The sequence below is a fragment of the Primulina huaijiensis genome, chromosome 4 (genome assembly GCF_012295235.1).
Source record: "Primulina huaijiensis isolate GDHJ02 chromosome 4, ASM1229523v2, whole genome shotgun sequence".
Taxonomy (NCBI): domain Eukaryota; kingdom Viridiplantae; phylum Streptophyta; class Magnoliopsida; order Lamiales; family Gesneriaceae; genus Primulina; species Primulina huaijiensis.
The window spans coordinates 5,369,885-5,379,151 of NC_133309.1; the positions used below are offsets into that span (position 1 = coordinate 5,369,885).

The 9,267-nt window shown below is 38.1% G+C and overlaps 1 long non-coding RNA gene across 1 annotated transcript; it reads right to left on the reverse strand.

Annotated features, from left to right (window-relative positions):
* Positions 1 to 369: 369 nt before the first annotated feature.
* Positions 370 to 7,794, reverse strand: LOC140975283 (uncharacterized). The gene is made up of 2 exons (XR_012174923.1): positions 7,260 to 7,794; positions 370 to 645 (listed from the first exon to the last, which is right to left on the reverse strand). It is a non-coding gene; the product is annotated as an uncharacterized lncRNA (long non-coding RNA).
* Between the last annotated feature and the right edge of the window lie 1,473 nt (positions 7,795 to 9,267).

The window sequence follows — 9,267 nt, forward strand, 5'->3', positions numbered from 1 at the left end:
TTAATATGAATAAAAATAATTTAATTTTCTAAAAATAATAGAGTTCAAATTATTTTACGAGTCGAGCACGATTTTTACCGAGAAGCTGGTTTTGGGCAAATGAGGAGTTTTTAAACGATAAAAAATATAATTTTTGGAAACTAATTTTATAAACTTTTATTTATCAATTAAATAAGAGTTATTTGACCCAATTTAACTAAATTGAGTATGCCCAATTGCTCCAATACCTTGAGGCCCAAAAACAAAGCCCATTATCATGCAAAATTAAATCTATTAATGTGGGGCACTTAGCTCCTAATCATTATTACAACACAATTCGATTAGGGTAAATTAATCACAGCGGAAAACGAGTTTAAAATTTCTTTACAATGAGCCCAAAATATGTTGCTTGAATACTAAAAATAGTATTTCATCTCACAACATAAAACATGCCCACACATAATCAAAACAACTCATACAACAACAAATCATATCATCGGGACATACCCCGGTATATAGATACATATATACTGGGAAACAACCACTAAACCTCAAATCAGACTATGACTCCCTCCAGAAGCACCCTCTCCGGTCTCCTGATATCCTGGAGTGCCTGTCATTGTCAACATACAAAGACAACAACAGCCCCATCTGGAGTGAGCAAAGCTCAGTCTGAAGCAACCACAATATATACCACAGATATCTAAACAATGATATATGATATGCAATGCATGTATGTCGTGGAGGTATCAGGTCAAATGCCCATCCACTGAGCACATGTCAGAATCAATCGAATCGCTATCAAATCAATGCTCGAGCTGGCACACCGACCTCAATCAGGGATAATCGTATGATAGCGTCGACAAAGCGCCATCAAATCCCAAATCTCAATCAAATCATCGAGGCCACTAATGTCTATGCTTTAAGGGTCATGTAATACCAAACATAGCATCGTGTTCACAAACCCAGAATCAAATCAAATCATATCAGGGTATCCAAGGATCATATCTCAACGTGCATGTCATGTATGCCACATAAACTCAACAAATAAGGCATATAGACATGTAATCTCAATCCAATCAATCAAACATATATCATATAATACAGATACCTGTCGTATGTTACCCGGTCGCAACATACCTCAATTCTTCGTTCCAGTTGATGTAGCTTATCGATATCAGTATAATAATTTATCTACATCAATAACATATTCATTTCAATCAATAACATCATCCAAAATCACAAATATCTTTTGAAACTTCGCAAATTCATATTAAATTCAAATCATAGCATAATTCAATTCCGACTTCAAAACTTAGTTTCTTGTCGGTTATTCTACCGTATATATAACCGACAAATAATTCTTCAATTTCATTCCACGATTTAAAATTTCCTAATTATAATAAATTAGGAATAATTCGACATAACATCACTATAATCTTCTCTACTTCGTTAAAATCATAAATTATTCAACAATTTTCAATTTCTGTATGATTTAACAATTTTTCGGATTTATTCCAAAAATCGACGAATTTCAAACATCACCAAAACTACAAAATTTATACCTCAAATCGAAGACCTCGTGTCAACGATCCCAGAACTGAAGTCGATTCGTCGATTGGATAAACCGAGAAGTCGCACGATCGAAAAGAAAATTCAAAACCCTATTTCTCCTTCTCTTTCTCTCTTCTGTAACTTTCTGAAAGTTACGTTTAGTTTATCTCTTTTTTTTTATTTATTTTATTAGAATATAATATAATATAATAATAATATAATATATACTATTTAACTCTTTAACATCGGTATATCCTTTCGGACCAGTCAAACGATCAAATTTTCCAAAACTCAAAACATGAAACTTCTATATCTTTGAGTTTTCTACGTCATATCTAAATCTCAAATCATTTGAACTTAATATGAAAATGATATGTCACTATTTACCATTTTGCCCTTAAAATTAATTCATTATTTTTCAACTTATCTACGAAAATGACATCAAAATAAATTGAATATTTTTCAACTTATTTACCAAAATGCCATCAAAGCTATTTTATCAGTGTTTAGTCTCGGGGTCTCACATTTCTCCCCCACTTAAAAGATTTCGTCCTCGAAATCTCAAACATCTCTATATACATAACATTGGCAAACATATAATACGTCACCAGTTATAGTACATATCAAAACTAAAATCAGTAAACGGATCAGTATATATTGAATACAATGGAACGGTTGGAATAGCATCGAATAAATGCGGATATGACTCTCGCATCTTGCTTTCCAACTCCCATGTCGATTCCTCTACACCATGTCGTGTCCATTGTACTCGAACAAGCGGAATCGATTTATTACGCAATACTTTCTCCTTCCGATCCATAATGCAAACAGGTTGTTCAACATAGGAAAGAGAAGGATCAAGTTCAACCTCATCAGGTGCAAGTACATGCGATGGATCTGGTTCATATTTTCTCAACATAGAAACATGAAATACATCATGAATGGCAGATAAAGCTGGCGGCAATGCCAACCGATAAGCAAGATCCCCAACTCGATCAAGGATCTCATACGGACCAACATATCGAGGAGACAATTTCCCTCGCATGCCAAATCGAACAGTGCCTCTAAAGGGAGATATTTTCAAAAACACTTTGTCACCTTTCTGGAATTCCAAGGGTCGTCTTCGTCTATTCGCATAACTCGTTTGACGATCCTGAGCAGCTTTCATCCGCTGTCGAATTAACTGAACCTTATCATTCATTTCCTGTATCATTTCAGGTCCAGTCAATTGCTTTTCACCAATTTCATCCCAGAATAACGGTGATCTACATCGTCTCCCGTATAAGGCTTCAAACGGTGCCATACCAATGCTCGTTTGAAAGCTATTATTATAAGAAAATTCAACCAATGGTAAGGCATCTTGCCATCCAATTCTGAAGTCCATCACAACCGCACGTAACATATCCTCTAACGTTTGAATCGTACGCTCAGTTTGGCCATCAGTTTGAGGATGATAAGCAGTACTCATAGCCAAACGCGTACCCATCGCTTCCTGAAAACTACCCCAGAATTTAGAAGCAAACCTGGGATCACGATCAGATACAATTGAGACTGGCACACCGTGCAGTCTCACAACATTCTCAATGTATAAACGGGCCATTCTCTTATAAGGATAAGTCCGTTCATACGGAATGAAATGGGCAGATTTCGAAAGCCGATCAATAATAACCCAAATAGCATCACAGCCCTTGGGCGAACGAGGTAAATGAGTCACAAAATCCATAGCAATATGTTCCCAATTCCACTTTGGGATTTCAAGACTATGGAGTAATCCTCCAGGTTTCATTCTCTCGGCTTTCACTTGCTGACAGACAAGACATTTCGAAATAAACTCAGCAATGTCCTTCTTCATACGTCTCCACCAAAATTGGGGTCTCAATGTCAAATACATCTTTCGACCTCCAGGGTGAATACTGTATTTGCTACAATGTGCTTCTCGAAGAAGGGCAGATTTCAAATCAGAATCATTAGGGACTACCAGCCGACCATTCAGTCGTAAAGAACCATCAGAAGAAATCTGAAATCCAGACTGATGTCCTGCAGATACAAGTTCTTTCGACTTCTGAATCTGCGCATCGCTTCGTTGGGCCTTTCGGATTTTAGATATCAAGTTCGGCTCAATTTGCAATGCTGAGACAGTGACAGAATTCCAATTCGAGTGAAACGTCCAACCAGAAGTACATATATCCTCGTGTACTTTGGCGACACAAACAGATGCTAACACAGAATCATGCACCTTACGACTAAGGGCATCCGCAGTAACATTCACCGATCCAGGGTGATACTGAATCTCACAATCAAAATCTTTCAGGAGATCCATCCACCTGCGTTGCCTCATATTCAAATCAGATTGAGAAAAGAGATATTTCAGACTCTTATGATCTGAATAGATAACAAACTTTTCTCCGTACAAATAATGGCGCCAAATCTTCAAAGCAAACACAATGGCAGCCAATTCAAGATCATGAACAGGATAACGTGTTTCATGAGATTTCAATTGACGAGACGCATAAGCAATCACTTTGCCATGTTGCATCAGAACACAGCCCAAACCTTTACCAGACGCATCTGTACACACCACAAATCCTCCGGTACCTGAGGGAATAGTAAGCACAGGTGCTGTGGTCAATCTCGTCTTCAATTCAAGAAAACTAGCTTCACATTCATCTGACCAAATGAATCGTTGATTCTTCTGTGTCAGTTGAGTAATAGGTTTAGCTATTTTCGAAAATCCTTCAATAAAACGACGATAATAACCAGCTAAACCCATGAAGCTACGTATCTCAGGAACATTCGTAGGTCTCGGCCAATTCAATACGGCTTCAACCTTAGCAGGATCAACAGATATGCCCTGTCTCGAAATGACGTGGCCTAAAAATACCACTTTATCCATCCAGAATTCGCATTTGGACAATTTAGCATATAAATGGCCATTGCGAAGAGTTTGGAGTACCAGTCTCAGATGTTCAGCATGCTCCTTTTTCGATTTCGAATAAACAAGAATATCATCGATAAATACAATAACGAATCGGTCAAGATAATCTCGAAAGACACGATTCATTAGGTCCATGAAGACAGCAGGAGCATTCGTGAGACCGAAAGGCATAACCAAGAACTCATAGTGGCCATACCTGGTACGAAAAGCAGTCTTAGGCACATCTTCGTCTCGAACTCGTACTTGATGATACCCAGAACGAAGATCAATCTTAGAGTATACCGAAGTACCCTGAAGCTGATCAAATAAATCATTAATACGAGGAAGTGGGTACTTGTTTTTCACAGTAGCCCGATTCAATTGCCTATAATCGATACACATTCGCATAGTACCATCTTTCTTTCGAACAAATAAAACTGGAGCTCCCCAAGGTGATACACTTGGTCGAATATATCCCTTATCGAGAAGATCCTGTAATTTTTCTTTCAATTCTTTCAATTCCAATGGTGCCATGCGATAAGGAGCTTTAGATATAGGTGCAGTCCCCGGCACAAGATCAATACTAAACTCAACTTCTCGATGAGGAGGAAAATCAGGAATCTCATCGGGAAATACATCCGGGAATTCTTTCGCAACAGGAATATCAGATAAAGATGGCTCCTTCTTCGAAATATCAATAGCGTAGATAAGATAACCCTCATCTCCGCTAAACAAAAGTCGAGACATTTCCAACGAGGATACCAATGGAATTTTGGCTTGGGAACCCTTGCCATAAAAATTCCACTTGGGTCCATCAACAGGTCGAAATCGAACCACTCCATGAAAACAATCAACAGTAGCTCGATTTGTCGTCAAGATATCCATGCCAACAATACAATCAAAGTCGTGCATTGGGAGGACAATCAAATTCAAGAACATCACATTATCCTCATATATCAATACACAATTATGCACAACTTGCTCAGACAAAATAATCTTCCCTGCTGGCGTGGCTATCGACAAAGTATCGTACAACGGGGTACACTCAATATCGTGAGATGCAACAAATGCATGAGATATGAATGAATGAGATGCTCCTGTATCAAATAAAACACGTGCAGGATAATCGCAAAGCGTGCAAATACCTGCAATCACACCACCAGGAGCTTCTTTCGCCTGATCCTCGGTCATAGCATACACTCGAACTTGAGGAGGGACTTGGGCACTCTGACCACTCGGTCCTCGATATCGTGGAACATTCGACTGCTGAAAAGAGGGAACAGGAACAGTAGGTCTCATCATACTGGGGCCACCTCTAAATCCTGGCTGGGGTTGGGCAGAAGTCGTACCCCTATTCGGACATACACGAGAGAAATGGCCTTCCTGTCCACAATGATAACAAGTACCAAACATACCTCGACACTGCTCGATAGTATGTTTGCCTCCACAGTAACTACAATAAGGAGCAATCACGGGACTCCCTCTCTGGGATCCACTCGAACTCGAAGAAGACGAAGAAACAGAACCAGTCTTCTTGAACTTCTTACCCCTTGGACGCAATGCAGGCTGCTGAGCTGACACTGGTGGTGGAGGAGTATACTGTGGACCTCCTCTCCTAAGTCCAGCCTCGGCTGCCTTGGCTCGTTCAACTGCCTCTGCGTAGCTGGTAGGCAATCCAGAAACAACAAAAGTATATAAAGCAGGATGTAAACCATTTACAAACCTGTTATATTTTGCCCTCGCATTCCCAGCTACGTGAGGTGCATACTTCAACAGAGTAGAAAATTTCGAAGCATATTCCGCAACAGTCATCGTTCCCTGCTGCAGACTATTGAATTCATTCTCCTGAGCAGTATAATAAGAAGGAGGAGAATACTGCTCCAAAAACTGGGCCTTGAAGACATCCCATGTGACTTCAATCCCGGCCTCTTTCAATCCAATCTCAGCGGCTTCCCACCAAGATTTAGCTCGATCTTTCAGCTGATACAAAGCAAGTTTCAGTCTCCGAGCCTTGGAATATTCAACGATATTAAACAAGTGCTCGATATCTTTCAACCAGGCCTCTGCTCTTTCTGCACTCTCAGTGCCAAAGAACCTCGGTGGTTTCAAATCCTGGAATCGAGCCATTACTACATCCATGGACAACCCTTCAAATTGTCCAACTATTCTCTCAGTACTGCTACTCGCAGTTTCATTTGTGGGATCCATCTACAAATCAAAAGATGAATATCACATTTCATATCAATTTCACATCATCACCATCTCATATCATCAATCTCATCAGATACTTACTCAAATCAAATCAAGTAAGAGCAAGTAATACAAATAATTCAAACACAAACGCACAATTCATTTGTGCCTATTCAAGTGTACACAAGACTCAATCGAGCATTCCCAGCTATGCTCTGATACCACTCTGTGTGGGGCCCTTAGCTCCTAATCGTTATTACAATGCAATTTGATTAGGGTTAATTAATTACAGCGGAAAACGAGTTTAAAATTTCTTTACAATGAGCCCAAAATATGCTATTTGAATACTAAAAATAGTATTTCATCTCACATCATAAAACATGCCCACACATAATTAAAACAACTCATACAACAACAAATCATATCCTCGGGACATACCCCGGTATATATAGATACATAACATATATACTGGGAAAGACCACGAAACCTCAACTCAAACTGTGACTCCCTCCAGAAGTACCATCTCCGGTCTCCTGATATCCTGGAGTACCTGTCATTGTCCACATACAAAGACAACAACAGCCCCGTCTGGGGTGAGCAAAGCTCAGTCTGAAGCAACCACAATATATACCACAGATATCTAAACAATGATATATGATATGCAATGCATGTATGTCGTGGAGGTATCAGGTCAAATGCCCATCCACTGAGCACATGTCAGAATCAATCGAATCGCTATCAAATCAATGCTCGAGCTGGCACACCGGCCTCAATCAGGGATAATCGTATGATAGCGTCGACAAAGCGCCATCAAATCCCAAATCTCAATCAAATCATCGGGGCCACTAATGTCTATGCTTTAAGGGTCATGTAATACCAAACATAGCATCGTGTTCACAAACCCCAAAATCAAATCAAATCATATAAGGGTATCCAAGGATCATAGCTCAACGTGCATGTCATGTATGCCACATAAACTCAACAAATAAGGCATATAGACATGTAATCTCAATCCAATCAATCAAACATATATCATATAATACAGATACCTGTCGTATGTTACCCGGTCGCAACATACCTCAATTCTTCGTTCCAGTTGATGTTGCTTATCGATATCAGTATAATAATCTATCTACATCAATAACATATTCATTTCAATCAATAACATCATCCAAAATCACAAATATCTTTTGAAACTTCGCAAATTCATATTAAATTCAAATCATTGCATAATTCAATTCCGACTTCAAAACTTAGTTTCTTGTCGGTTATTCTACCGCATATATAACCGACAAATAATTCTTCAATTTCAGTCCACGATTTAAAATTTTTTAATTATAATAAATTAGGAATAATTCAACATAACATCACTATAATCTTCTCTACTTCGTTAAAATCATAAATTATTCAACAATTTTCAATTTCTGTATGATTTAACAATTTTTCGGATTTATTCCAAAAATCGACGAATTTCAAACATCACCAAAACTACAAAATTTATACCTCAAATCAAAGACCTCGTGTCAACGATCCCAGAACTGAAGTCGATTCGTCGATTGGATAAACCGAGAAGTCGCACGATCGAAAAGAAAATTCAAAACCCTATTTCTCCTTCTCTTTCTCTCTTCTATAACTTTCCGAAAGTTACGTTTAGTTTATCTCTTTTTTTTATTTATTTTATTAGAATATAATATAATATAATAATAATATAATATATACTATTTAACTCTTTAACATCGGTATATCCTTTCGGACCAGTCAAACGATCAAATTTTTCAAAACTCAAAACATGAAACTTCTATATCTTTGAGTTTTCTACGTCATATCCAAATCTCAAATCATTTGAACTTCATATGAAAATGATATGTCACTATTTATCATTTTGCCCTTAAAATTAATTCATTATTTTTCAACTTATCTACGAAAATGACATCAAAATAAATTCAATATTTTTCAACTTATTTACCAAAATGCCATCAAAGCTATTTTATCAGTGTTTAGTCTCGGGGTCTCACAATTAAAATGCAATCATAGGTCTTTTGAGAGCTTGTATCAGCCGAAATTTGCACACACTCGCACTCACAAATTTGAAAATAAGAGGGAAGAAAAGATAGAGTCCTTCATCGTCCGTTCGTCCTTCCTCGCCAACGATTGTGTATTCGAGCGTTTTAAATGCAAAGCCACGTTAGTAAACCTTTTTGAAGCATCATTCAGACAATAATATGCATATTTTATTTATTTATGCATGAAAAATTCAGAATTATGATCAATTTGACGGTATGATATGAATTTTCAAAGTTTTGACGATTTATTGCTTGGTTTTGTGGGTTAGTCTGCCAACATAGGATGAATTATGGTTAGAACATGAACAAAATTAAAGGAAAACGAAGGCTGGAAATCGAGCTTGGTCAAGGGAGGTGAGTCCTAGGGTTTCCTAACATTATCTTTGGGAAAGTGGTTTGGCTAGTAGCTTGGCTCCATGCATGGCTCGGTTAGGACTGGGCTAGGGGCTGGGCTGGACGTGGTTACACTACAAAAAAAACACCCTACGACAACGGTTTTTAAAACCGTTGTCGTAACCCTTTTAAAACCGTTGTTAAAGTCCCTGTTGTTAAAGGGTTTGCTCAAAG